This window comes from Elephas maximus, chromosome 20, assembly GCF_024166365.1.
Source record: "Elephas maximus indicus isolate mEleMax1 chromosome 20, mEleMax1 primary haplotype, whole genome shotgun sequence".
Lineage (NCBI taxonomy): Eukaryota > Metazoa > Chordata > Mammalia > Proboscidea > Elephantidae > Elephas > Elephas maximus.
The window spans coordinates 76,364,613-76,379,615 of NC_064838.1; positions in this window are offsets into that span (position 1 = coordinate 76,364,613).

Sequence of the window (15,003 nt, forward strand, 5' to 3'; positions counted from 1 at the left end):
TCACTTAGGTGAGGAAAAAAAAGTCCAAAGATATCAAACAAATCCCCTAAATCAGCCATCAAACCAAGAGTTCCATCACTATGGCTGTTTTTTAAGATTTATTCAGCTATTTGCTTTTAAACATTTGCTTCCCAACATCATAAAGGTCCTCTATGCAAAACCTATGGCCAACATCATTCTTAATGCAGAGAGGATGAAAACATTGCCCTTGAGGACAGGAACAAGAGAAGGATGTTATTTATCATCATTCCTATTTAACATTGTGCTGGAAGTCCTAGCTAGAGCATTAAGGCAAGAAATAGAAATAAAGCTCATCCAAATTGGTAATGAAGAAGTTAAAATATCCGTATTGGAAGATGATGTGATTCTATACATAGAAAACCCAAAAGATGACATAAGATAACCTCTGGAAGTAATAGAAAGATTCAGCAGTGGAGCAGGACACAAGGTAAACATACGAAAATCAGTTAGATTCCTATGCACCAAGAAAGAGAACAATGAAAAAGAAATAAGGAAAACAGTACCATGTATAATACCCCTAAAAAAATAAAATACTTAGGAATAAATCTAACAAGAGATGTAAAAGACCTATAGAAAGGAAACCTCAAAACTACAAGACACTGCTGCAAGAACCAAGAGAGATCTACATTTTTGGAAAAACATACCATGCTCATGGATAGGTAGACTCAACGCTGTGAAAATGACAATTCTACTCAAAGGGATTTACAAATACAATCCAATCCCAATCAAATATCAACAACATTCTTTAAAGAAATTGAAAAAAATTATCATTAACTCTATATGGAAAGAGAGAATCCCCAGATAAATAAAGCATTATTGAAGAAGAAGAATAAAGTAGCAGACTCATATTACCTGACCTCAGAACCTACTCTACAGCTATGGCAGTCAAAACAGCATGGTACTGGTACAATGACAGATGCATTGATCAATGGAACAGAATTGAGAACCCAGGTGAAAATCCATTCACCTATGGTCACCTGGTCTTCAGCAAAGGTCCAAAGACCATCAAATGGAGGGATGGGGGGAACAGTTTTTTTAACAAATGGTGTTGGCCAAACAGGGTGTCCATCTGCAAAAAAATGAAACAGGACCCATACCTCACACTGTATGCAAAAACTAATTCAAAATGGATCAAAGACCTAAATATAAAGCCAAAAGCTATGAAGTTTTATAGAAGAAAAAATAGGATCAATGCTAGAGGCACAAACACATTGCATTAACTGGATACGAACCACAACAAACAACACCCAAACTCCAGATGATTAGCTAACTAGGATCTTCTAAACACTAAACACTTATGCTCATCAAAAGACTTCACAAAAAGAGTGAAAAGAATATACAGATTGGTAAAAAAAAAAAAAAAAAAAACTTTGGCTATTACAAATCAGACAGAGGTCTAATCTCTAAAATCTACAAGAAAATCCAACACCTCTACAACAAAAAGACAAATAATCCAATTAAAAAATAGGCAAAAGAAATGAACAGACACTTCACCAAAGAAGCCATTCAAGCAGCCAACAAACACACGAGGAAACGCTCAAGACCACTAGCCATTGGAGAAATACTAATCAAACTCACAATGAGAAACCATCTCTCCCTGGCATTACTTGCCTGAATCTAAAAAATGGGAAATAACAAATGTTGGAGAGGCTGCTGGGAGATCAGAAATCTTATGCACTGCTGGTGGCAATGCAAAATGATACAACCATTTTGGAAAATGATACGGCACTTCCATAGAAAGCTAAAAACAGGTGATCCAGGAATCTCATTCCTAGGAATATATCCTAAAGAAATAAGAGTTGACAGATGAATAGACATATGCACACCCATGTTCACTGCAGAATTGTTCACAATAGCAAAAAGATGGAAACAACCTAGATGCCCATCAACAGATGAATGAATAAACAAATGGTGGTACATACACACAGTGGAGTATTACACGATAAAGAACACCAATGAATCTGTGAAGCATCTCATAACATGGATGAATCTGGACCGCATTATGCTGAGTGAAATAAGTCAATCACGAAAAGACAAATATTTGTATGAGACCATTACTATGAAAAGTTTTACACACAAAAAGACGTAATCTTTGATGTTTATGAGGGAGGGGAGGGTTGGGTTTGAAAAACACTAAATATGCAATAGAGAAGTGGTAACTGGCGAAGGGTAAGAAAGTACACAATACTGGGGAAGCCAGCACAACTTGTACAAGGCAAGGTCATGGAAGCCCCATAGATACATCCAAACTCCCTAAGGGACTAAACTGCTGGGCTTAGGGCTGTGGGGACCATGGTCTTGGGGAACATCTAGCTCAATTGGGGTAACATAATTTATAAAGAAAATGTTCTACATTCTACTTTGGTGAGTAGTGCCTGGGTTCTTGAAAGCCTGTGAGTGGCCATGTAGCATGCTCCACTGGTCATGCCTCTTCTGGAGCAAGGAATAATGAAGAAAACTAAAGACACAAGGGAAAGATTGGTCCAAAGGACTAATGGACCAAGTCTACAACAGTCTCTACCAGGCTGAGTCCAGTACAAATTGATGGTGCATGGCTATCACCACTGACTGGTCTGACAGGGATTATTATTGAGGTCCAGGACAGAGCTGGAGAAAAATGTAGAACAAAATTCTAACTCGAAAAGAAAGACCAGACCTGCTGGCCTGACAGACCCTGGAGAATGCCTGAAATTACGGCCCCCAGACAACTTTTCAGCTCAGTAATGAAGCCACTACTGTGGTTTTCCGTTCAGCCAAAGATTGGACAGGCCCATGAAACAAAACAGGACTAAAGGGGCACACCAGCCCTGAGGAAAGGACTAAAAGGCAGAAGGAGTCATGAAAGCTGGTAATAAGGAACCCAACTTTGGGAAGGGAGAGTGTTGAGATGTCATAGGGTTGTTAACCAATGTCATAAATCAATATGTGTACTAACTGTTTAACGGGAAACTAGTTTGTCTGTAAACCTTCACCTAAAGTAAAAAAAAAAAAAAAAGAACATTTCCAAACACATCCTGAAGTACACCTGTGTCAGTCATGGGATAATATCCATATCCCCACAAGGAAGATCAGTTAATATGATTTGTCTTCAAATGTATGCACCAAATACTAATGCCTAAAATGAAGAAATTGGATATTTTTACCAAATTCTGCAGTCTGAAATTGATGAAACATGTGATCAAGATGTATTTATAACTACTGGTGATTAGAATGAGAAAGTCAGAAACAAAGGAGAAGGATTAGTAGTTGGAAAATATGGCCATGGTGATATAAACGATGCTGGAGATCGCATGATAGAATTTTGCAGACCAATACCTTCTTCATTACAAAAACATTTTTTCACCAGGATAAAAAGCAACTATAAACGTGGACCTTGCCACATGAAATACACAGGAATAAAATCAAATACATCAGTGGAAAGAGACCATGGAAAAGCTCAAAATCGTCAATCAGAACAAGTCTAGGGGACGGCTTCCGAACAGACCATAACGTGCTCATATGCAAGTTCAAGTTGAAGGTGAAGGAATTTAGAACTATTCCACGAGAGCCAAAGTATGACCTTGAGTATATCCCGCCTGATTTTAGAGACCATCTCTGGAATCGATTTGAGGTATTGAACACTTATGACAAAAGACCAGAGTTGTGGAATGACATCAAGGACACCGTACGTGAAGAAACCAAGAGGTCATTAAAGACAGGAAATAAAGGAAAGACCAAAATCGATGTCTGTAGGGGTTCTGAAAACTGCTCTTGAATGTAGAGAAGTTAAAGGAATGGAAGAAATGATGAAGTAAAAGAGTTGAAAAGAAGATTTCAAAGGGGAGCAGGAGAAGACAAAGTCAAGTATTATAATGACGTGTAAAGACGTGGAGATAGAAAATCAAAAGGGAAGAACACACTTGGTATTCTCAAGCTGAAGGCACTGAAGAAAAAAATTCAATTCTGGAGTTTCAGTATTGAAGGATTCTATGGACAAAATACCGTATAGCACAGGAAGCATCAAATGGAGATGGCAGAACACAGTCACTGTACCAAAACACAATTGGTCAACTTTCAAACATTTCATGAGGTAGCATATGATCAAGAACCAATGGTACTGAATGAAGAAGTTTAAGCTACACTGAAAACACTGGAGAAAAACAAGGCTCCAGGAAGGAAGGAATACCATTTGAGATTCTCAACAAATGGATCACGCATGTATGCCAAGAAATTTGGAAGCCAGCTACTGGGCAAAGAGACTGGAAGAAATCCATATTTATGCCTATTCCAAAAAAAGGTGTTTCAATGGAATGTGGAAATCATGGAACAATATCATTAATATTACCAAAATCCATAGCTGTCTAGCCAAATTCGACACATAGGGACCCTACTGGGCAGAGCAGAACTGCCCCATGAGGTTTCCAAGGAGTGGCTGGTGGATTCAAACTGCTGACCTTTTGGTTAGCAGCTGTAGCTTTTAACCATTGAGCCACTCACACGCAAGTTAAATATTGCCGAAGAACATTCAAAAGCTGGTGCACGAGTATACAGACAGGTAACTGCCACAAATTCAAGTCAGATTCCGAAGAGAACATGGAATGAGGAATATTATTGCTTATGTCAAATGGATCCTGGGTAAAAACAGAGAATACTGAAAAGAGGATTACCTGTGTTTTATTGACTGTGCAAAACATTTGTCTGTGATCATAGCTAATTACCCATAACATTACAAAGAATGGAAATTCCAGAACACTTAATTAAGCTCACAGGGAAACTGTGCATATAGCAAGAGGCAGTTGTTGGAACAGAAAAAGGGAATATTGCATGGTTTGAAGTCAGGAAATGTGTGTGGTCAGGATTGTATCCTTTGACCATACTTATTCAATCTGAATGCTGGGCAGATAATCCTAGAAGCTGAGCTATCTGAAAAAGAACAGAACATCAGAACTAGAGGAAGACTCATTAACAACCTGCGCATTATGCTAATGACACAACCTTGCTTGCCAAAAGTGAAGAGGACTTAAAGAAATTACTGAAGAAAATCAAGGACTACAGCCTTCAGTATGGACTATGCATGAACATCAAGAAAATAAAAATGCTCAGAAATGGACCAATAAACAACAGCATAAAAAATGGAGAAAAGATTGAAGTTGTCAACGATTTTGTTTTACTTGCATACACAAAGAAGACCCAAGGAAGCAGCAGTCAAGAAATCAAAAGACACATTGCACTGAGCAAATCTGCTGCAAAAAAACTCTTTAAAGAGTTCAAAAGCAAAGATGTCATTTTAAGGACTAAGGTGTGCATGATCCAGGCCATATTGTTTTCAATTGCCTCTAATGGTTGTGAAAGGTGGACAATGAATAAGGAAGACTGAAGAAGATTTCATTCCTTTCAATTGTTGCTCTAGCAACAATATTAAATATACTGTGGCAGTAATGAAAAAGACCTGCCTTGGAAGCAGCACAACAAGAAAGCTCCTTAGAAAGGAAGGATGACAAGGCTATGTCTCACACAATTTGGATATGTTATCAGGAGGCACAAGTCCCTGGAGAAAAACATCCCCTTCCATATAATAAGTATCAGAGAAAAGGAGGAAGACTCTTAAGAGGTGGATTGACAGTGGCTACAACAATGGGCTCAAACATAACAAGATTGTGAGCATGGAGAGAAATGGGCAGTGTTTTCTTCTGTTGTACGTAGAATCTCTGTGAGTCAGATCCCAGTTGAAGGCACCTAACAACAAAAATAAAAAAATTTACCTAGTCATGTCATGTTTGCTAAGGCCAATTTGTTCCCACTGAGTTTTCAATATTCTTTTTCCAAAATCTTAACAATTTCCTTCTATTGAGTAGATACATCTCAGAAATGGAATCTTCCAGATTCAGATTTTTTTTTAAAAATTATCTTATCCCTTGGGTTTGAGAAAAATATTTCATATTTTTTCTTCCACCTTAAGTTTATATATTTTCCCTAAAATGGATACTATTGTACTGTGACAAATATAATTCAATTTGTTGTTGTGAGCTTCCTTCCAGTAAGTCCCCACACACAATGGATGGGATGCTACGTGGTCCTGTGCCAACCCCATGAGGGCTTACAGATTGAATCGTTGTGATCCACAGGGTTCCACTGGCTGATTTTCAGAAGTAGATCAGCAGGCCTTTCTTTCCGGTCAATATTAACCTGAATGATTCCCTGAAGTCTGTTCAGTATCCTAGCAACATACAAGCTTCCACTGAGAACTGAGTGGTGGCTGTGCATGAGGTGCGTTGGCCAGAAATCAAACCAGTGTATCCCACGTGGAAGGTAAGAATTGTACTGCTCAATCACAAATGTCTACCCTCACATCCACAAGAATGCCTATAAAAATAATAATAATAAAGGAATCTAACAGTGCATTTAACTTTGACCTTACTTGCATTAAAAAAAACAGAATAAATGCAATACGAATAAATTATTGGCCTTGGTATTTTAAGCAGAGAAATACTGTTAATAAATTTAGTGACTGCATTAGGGTTTATTCCCTGCATAGAGCGAGAAAAGGCTATTTTACTTTTTTGGTCATTGGTCTTAAAACCTATACTAAATGCTTAACATTATATATTTGATGCAATTTAAAAGAATTTAAGAAATCACATTAAAAAAAGCCAAGAGAAAAAAAGAAGTTAAATAACAACAACAAACAGAGTTTATTTTTCCTAGTCTTGTCCAAGATCTACCATAGGGAATACCGGTGGGATTGCACTCAGCTTCCTCAGGGGCCTTTAAATGCTCGTCGTTTCAGCGCAGCTTCTCCAGGAGTCCCCAGACCCCGTGCACTTAGAGAACTGGCCCTCACTGCTCACTGCTGTATTGAAGCAAAGAAAGCAAGAGCGAAAGGCTCAGCTGCATCTGACATTTCCCTACAGTTTCGTAACATAGTTCTCATTTTCATTATGACTACACATAAAGTTAGTTTTTTGATATATTTATTTTAAACATAATTTCACATCTAGATATCAAGCATGAAGGTTTTTTCACTGTTATTTTTTTCCAAGAGGTGTATATTTATTATTTTGATAGTGAATGGGTGTTTTTCCTGTATGCTGTCGTTGAGTTCAGAAACTGAAGAACATTCCTTCAAATATTGATTGGGATTGGTAGATAACACGTATGTGAGTTCCTTCCCTTTCTTTTTCTGCTATTCCCTTTCCTTTTCTTCAGTCCTTTTCTCGTCTTTCCTTTCTTTTTTTGCATACCTGAATCCATTTAAAGCTGACTTTTTAAATATCCATAGAATATACTCTTAAAATAATATTTTACTATGAATTATTGGAAAAGATACCTGTTTGCTAAGTATATTTTACAGTCTTTAGATTCTTCTAATTTTGGTCACAATTGGGAAATTTTATCAGTTTACGAGTCAAAGTAAAGAGACCTATTCTAATGGAAAATTAACCATGGGAATGGTATCTTGAAGACCCAGCTCCTAACTTGGGGCTGTTTGGTGCTGGGACAAGAGGCTAAGAGAAACTGTGGAATGATTTTTACTCTACTTCAGATAGAATAGCAATGCTAAAAACCTCCATATATTTGAAAAGATTATCAAATGATTGAATATTAAAAGCAATAAGCAGGAGGCGGAGCCAAGATGGCGGACTAGGTAGACGCTACCTCGGATCCCTCTTGCAACAAAGACTCGGAAAAACAAGTGAATCGATCACATACATAACAATCTATGAACCCTGAACAACAAACACAGACTTAGAGACGGAGAACGAACAAATACAGGGAAGCAGCGACTGTTTTCGGAGCCTGGAGCCAGCGTCCCAGTCAGAGGATTTTCTGGAAAAACAAGTTTCCCATGTTTGATATCTCTGCTTATTCAACAGAGCCCTAACTGACCCACAACAGGGAACTGAGGGCTGAAGCTCCCCCCAGACCACCTAGCCTCTTGCCTTAGGGGTCTAAGGAGGGTGACACCTACCAATCAGTAGAGGTACTTGCATTGGGGGCCTAAGGTACAGCTGCAGTGCCCTCCCACCAAGGTACTACAGGAATACAGACACATCTACCTCACTGACACTTCGGGGAAGACTGTCAGCATCCTGCCCCCCGTGGAGGGTGAACCCCAGCTGCTAATAGAATCTAGTGCACACAACTATCACCACTACTTCTCGAGGTGGATAGGTGATAGGGTGCAGCACACACTTGATGACCCAAAATCAGATTCTACTCAAGAATAGTGAATAGACTCAGGCATATATAACTGGCAACAGCCCAAACCAGCTGGTAATAGGTCATAAGTAAGTCAAGGGCTACAACAAACAAGACAGCACAATCTAGTAGCCCATCCACGTATATTGAAAGAAAACAAAACGAGATAAGACTCAGTGAGCAATTACAGAATAAACCACTACTATAAAAAAAAAAATTTTTTTTTTATATCTTTACGATGGCTCAGAGACAGCAGTTGATATCAAACCACATAAAGAAGCAGACCATGACAGCTTCTACAACACCCCAGACAAAAGAATCAAAATCTTTCCCAAATGAAGATACAATCCTGGAATTATCAGATACAGAATATAAAAAACTAATTTACAGAATGCTTCAAGACATCAGGGATGACCTCAGAAACGAACAAAAGCAAACTGCAGAAAAAGCCAAGGAACACACTGATAAAACAGTTGAAGAACTCCAAAAGATTATTCAAGAACATAGTGGAAAAATTAATAAGTTGCAAGAATCCATAGAGAGACAGCATGTAGAAATCCAAAAGATTAACAATAAAATTACAGAATTAGACAACGCAATAGGAAGTCAGAGGAGTAGACTCGAGCAATTAGAATGCAGACTGGGAAATCTGGAGGACCAGGGAATTAACACCAACATAGCTGAAAAAAAATCAGATAAAAGAATTAAAAAAAATGAAGAAACCCTAAGAATCGTGTGGGACTCTATCAAGAAGGATAACTTGCGTGTGATTGGAGTCCCAGAACAGGGAGGGAGGACAGAAAACACAGAGAAAATAGTTGAAGATCTGCTGACAGAAAACTTCCCTGACATCATGAAAGACGAAAGGATATCTATCCAAGATGCTCATCGAACCCCATTTAAGACTGATCCAAAAAGAAAAACACCAAGATATATTATTATCAAACTTGCCAAAACCAAAGATAAAGAGAAAATTTTCAAAGCAGCCAGGGAGAAAAGAAAGGTCTCCTACAATGGAGAATCAATAAGAATAAGTTTAGACTACTCAGCAGAAACCATGCAGGCAAGAAGGCAATGGGATGACACATACAGAGCACTGAAGGAGAAAAACTGCCAGGCAAGGATCATATATCCAGCAAAACTCTCTCTGAAATATGAAGGCGAAATTAAGATATTTACAGATAAACACAAGTTTAGAGAATTTGCAAAAACCAAACCAAAGCTACAAGAAATACTAAAGGAAATTGGTCAGAAAACCAATAATATCAGATAGCAGCACAACACAAGGTCACAAAACAGAACATCCTGATATCAACTTGAATAGGGAAATCACAAAAACAAATTAAGATTAATTAAAAAAAAATGCTCATAACAGGGAATCATTGAAGTCAATATGTAAAAGATCACAATAATCAAAAAGAGGGACTATATACAGGTGGCATAGAACTGCCATATGGAGAGTGATACAAGGCGATATAGGACAATACAAGTTAGGTTTTTATTTAGAAAAATAGGGGTAAATATTAAGGTAACCACAAAGAGGTATAACAACTCCATAACTCAAGATAAAAGCCGAGAAAACGTAACAACTCAACAAACATAAAGTTAAACAGTATGAAAATGAGGACCTCAAAATTTACTAAGAAAAACGTCTCAGCACAGAACAGTAAGTGGAAAAATGAAATTGTCAACAACACACATACAAAGGCATCAAAATGACAACACTAAACACTTATTTATCTATAATTACGCTGAATGTAAATGGACTAAATGCACCAATAAAGAGACAGAGAGTCCCAGACTGGATAAAGAAACACGATCCGTCTATATGCTGCCTACAAGAGACACACCTTAGACTTAGAGACACAAACAAACTGAAACTCAAAGGATGGAAAAAAATATACCAAGCAAACAATAAGCAAAAAAGAAGAGGAGTAGCAATATTAATTTCTGACAAAATAGACTTTAGACTTAAATCCACCACAAAGGATAAAGAAGGACACTATATAATGATAAAAGGGACAATTGATCAGGAAGACATAACCATATTAAATATTTATGCACCCAATGACAGGGCTCCAAGACACATAAAACAAATTTTAACAGAACTGAAAAGTGAGATAGACACCTCCACATATATAGTAGGAGACTTCAACACACCACTTTTGGAGAAGGACAGGACATCCAGTAAGAAGCTCAATAGAGACACGGAAGACCTACTTACAACAATCAACCAACTTGACCTCATTGACTTATATGGAACTCTCCACCCAACTGCTGCAAAATATACTTTTTTTTCTAGCACACATGGAACATTCTCTAGAATAGACCACATATTAGGTCATAACACAAAACTTTGCAGAATCGAAAACATCGAAATATTACAAAGCATCTTCTCAGACCACAAGGCAATAAAACTAGAAATCAATAACAGAAAAACAAAAGAAATCAAAAACTTGGAAAATGAACAATACCCTCCTGAAAAAAGACTGGGTTATAGAAGACATCAAGGAGGGAATAAGGAAATTCATAGAATGCAACGAGAAGGAAAATACTTCCTATCAAAACCTCTGGGACACAGCAAAAGCAGTGCTCAGAGGCCAATTTATATCGATAAATGCACACATACAAAAAGAAGAAAGAGCCAAAATCAGAGAACTGTCCCTACAACTCGAACAAATAGAAACTGAGCAACAAAAGAATCCATCAGGCACCAGAAGAAAACAAATAATAAAAATTAGAGCTGAACTAAATGAATTAGAGAACAGAAAAACAATTGAAAGAATTAACAAAGCCAAAAGCTGGTTCTTTGAAAAAAATAACAAAATTGATAAACCATTGGCTAGACTGACTCAAGAAATACAGGAAAGGAAACAAATAACCCAAATAAGAAATGAGATGGGCCAGATCACAACAGACCCAACTGAAATTAAAAGAATCATATCAGATTATTAGGAAAAATTGTACTCTAACAAATTTGCAATACTAGAAGAAATGGATGAATTCCTGGAAAAACACTACCTACCTAAACTAACACATTCAGAAGTAGAACAACTAAATAGACCCATAACAAAAAAAGGGATTGAAACGGTAATCAAAAAACTCGTAACAAAAAAAGCCCTGGCCTGGATGGCTTCACTGCAGAGTTCTACCAAACTTTTAGAGAAGACTTAACACCACTACTACCAAAGGTATTTCAAAGCATACAAATGATGGAATACTACCTAAGTCATTCTATACAGCCACCATTTCCCTGATACCAAAACCAGGTAAAGACATCACAATAAAAGAAAATTAGAGACCTATATCCCTCAAGAACATAGATGCAAAAATTCTCAACAAAATTCTAGCCAATAGAATTCAACAACATATCAAAAAAATAATCCACCACGATGAAGTGGGATTTATACCAGGTATGCAAGGCTGGTTTAATATTAGAAAAACCATTAATGTAATCCACCACATAAATAAAAGACAAAAACCACATGATCTTATCAATTGATGCAGAAAAGGCATTTGACAAAGTCCAACACCCATTTATGATAAAAACTCTCACCAAAATAGGAATTGAAGGAAAATTCCTCAACATAATAAAGGGCACCTATGCAAAGCCAACAGCCAACATCACTCTAAATGGAGAGAACCTGAAAGCATTTCCCTTGAGAACGGGGACCAGGCAAGGATGTCCTTTATCACCGCTCTTATTCAACATCGTGCTGGAAGTCCTAGCCAGGGCAATTAGGGTAGACAAAGAAATAAAAGGCATCCAGATTGGCAAGGAGGAAGTAAAGTTATCACTATTTGCAGATGACATGATCTTATACACAGAAAACCCAAACAAATCCACCAGAAAACTACTGAAACTAATAGAAGAGTTTGGCAGAGTCTCAGGTTATAAGATAAACATACAAAAATCACTTGGATTCCTCTACATCAACAAAAAGAACACCGAAGAGGAAATAACCAAATCAATACCATTCTCAGTAGCCCCCAAGAAGATAAAATACTTAGGAATAAATCTTACCAAGGACGTAAAAGACCTATACAAAGAAAACTACAAAGCTCTACTACAAGAAATTAAAAAGGACATACTTAAGTGGAAAAACATACCTTGCTCATGGATAGGAAGACTTAACATAGTAAAAATGTCTATTCTACCAAAAGCCATCTATACATACAATGCACTTCCGATCCAAATTCCAATGTCATTTTTTAAGGTGATAGAGAAACAAATCACCAACTTCATACGGAAGGGAAAAAAGCCTCGGATAAGCAAGCAAAGCATTACTGAAAAAGAAGAAGAAAGTGGGAGGCCTCACTCTACCTGATTTCAGAACCTATTATATAGCTACAGTAGTCAAAACAGCCTGGTACTGGTACAACAACAGGTACATAGACCAGTGGAACAGAATTGAGAACCCAGATATAAATCCATCCACATATGAGCAGCTGATATTTGACAAAGGCTCAGAGTCAGTTAAATGGGGACAAGATAGTCTTTTTAACAAATGGTGCTGGCATACCTGGATATCCATTTGCAAAAGAATGAAACAGGACCCATACCTCACACCATGCACAAAAACTAACTCCAAGTGGATCAAAGACCTAAACATAAAGACTAAAACAATAAAGATCATGGAAGAAAAAATAGGGACAACCTTAGGAGCCCTAATACAAGGCATAAACAGAATACAAAACATTACCAAAAATGACGAAGGGAAACCAGGTAACTGGGAGCTCCTAAAAATCAAACACCTATGCTCATCTGAAGACATCACCAAAAGAGTAAAAAGACCACCTACAGACTGGGAAAGAATTTTCAGCTATGACATCTCTGACCAGTGCCTGATCTCTAAAATCTATATGATTCTGTCAAAACTCAACCACAAAAAGACAAACAACCCAATCAAGAAGTGGGCAAAGGATATGAACACACACTTCACTAAAGAAGATAAAAAAGATATCCAGGCAGCTAACAGATACATGAGAAAATGCTCTCGATCGTTAGCCATTAGAGAAATGCAAATTAAAACTACGATGAGATTCCATCTCACTCCAACAAGGCTGGCATTAATCCAAAAAACACAAAATAATAAATGTTGGAGAGGCTGCAGAGAGATTGAAACTCTTGTACACTGCTGTTGGGAATGTCAAATGGTACAACCACTCTGGAAATCTGTCTGGCATTATCTTAAACAGTTAGAAATAGAACTACCATACAACCCAGAAATCCCACTCCTCAGAATATACCCTAGAGAAATAAGAGCCTTCACACAAACAGATATATGCACACCCATGTTTATTGCAGCTCTGTTTACAATAGCAAAAAGCTGGAAGCAACCAAGGTGTGCATCAATGGATGAATGGGTAAATAAATTGTGGTATATTCGCACAATGGAATACTATGCATCGATAAAGAACAGTGACGAATCTCTGAAACATTTCATAACATGGAGCAACCTGGAAGGCATGCTGAGCGAAATGAGTCAGAGGCAAAAGGACAAATATTGTATAATACCACTATTATAAGATCTTGAGAAATAGTATAAACTGAGAAGAACACATACTTTTGTGGTTACGAGGGGGGGAGGGAGGGAGGGTGGGAGAGGGTTTTTTACTGATTAATTAGTAGATAAGAACTGCTTTGGGTGAAGGGAAGGACAATACTCAATACATGGAAGGTCAGCTCAATTGGACTGGACCAAAAGCAAAGAAGTTTCCGGGATAAAATGAATGCTTCAAAAGTCAGCGGAGCAAGGGCGGGGGTTTGGGAACCATGGTTTAAGGGGACTTCTAAATCAATTTGCAAAATAATTCTATTATGAAAACATTCTGCATCCCACTTTGAAATGTGGCATCTGGGGTCTTAAATGCTAACAAGCGGCCATCTAAGATGCATCAATTGGTCTCAACCCACCTGGAGCAAAGGAGAATGAAGAACACCAAGGTCACACGACAACTAAGAGCCCAAGAGACAGAAAGGGCCATATGAACCAGAGACCTACATCATCCTGAGACCAGAAGAACCAGTTGGTGCCCGGCCACAATCGACGACTGCCCTGACAGGGAGCACAATAGAGATCCCCTGAGAAAGCAGGAGATCAGTGGGATGCAGACCCCAAATTTGCATAAAAAGACCAGACTTAATGGTCTGACTGAGACTAGAGGAATCCCGGCGGTCATGGTCCCCAAACCTTCTGTTGGCCCAGGACAGGAACCATCCCCGAAGACAACTCATCAGACATGGAAGGGAGTGGTCAATGGGTTGGAGAGAGATGCTGATGAAGAGTGAGCTAATTATATCAAGTGGTCACTTGAGACTGTTTTGGCATCTTCTGTCTGGAGGGGGGATGGGAGGATAGAGAGAGTTGGAAGCTGGCAAAATTGTCACGAAAGGAGAGACTGGAAGGACTGACTCATTAGGGGGAGAGCAAGTGGGAGTACGGAGTAAGGTGTATATAAACTTACAGGTGACAGTCTGACTTGATTTGTAAATGTTCACTTGAAGTTCAATAAAAGTTAATAAAAAAATCAATAACTAGAATAAAAAATAGCAAGGGAATGATGAAGATATTAATTGATAATTTTGATTAAGTAATAATTGATTTAGTAAAGCACTTGATAAATAAAAATTAATTCTTAGTGGCTGGAAGATTTCATGAAGACTGTACTTACTCATTTATGGATGAGGAAATAGATGCCTGAAGAGTGATCATAATAGTACCTACCTACCTGCCTACCTACCTACCTGCCTACCTACCTATGTGGTTGTGGTTGCTGTTAGGTGCTGTGCAGCCTGTTCCT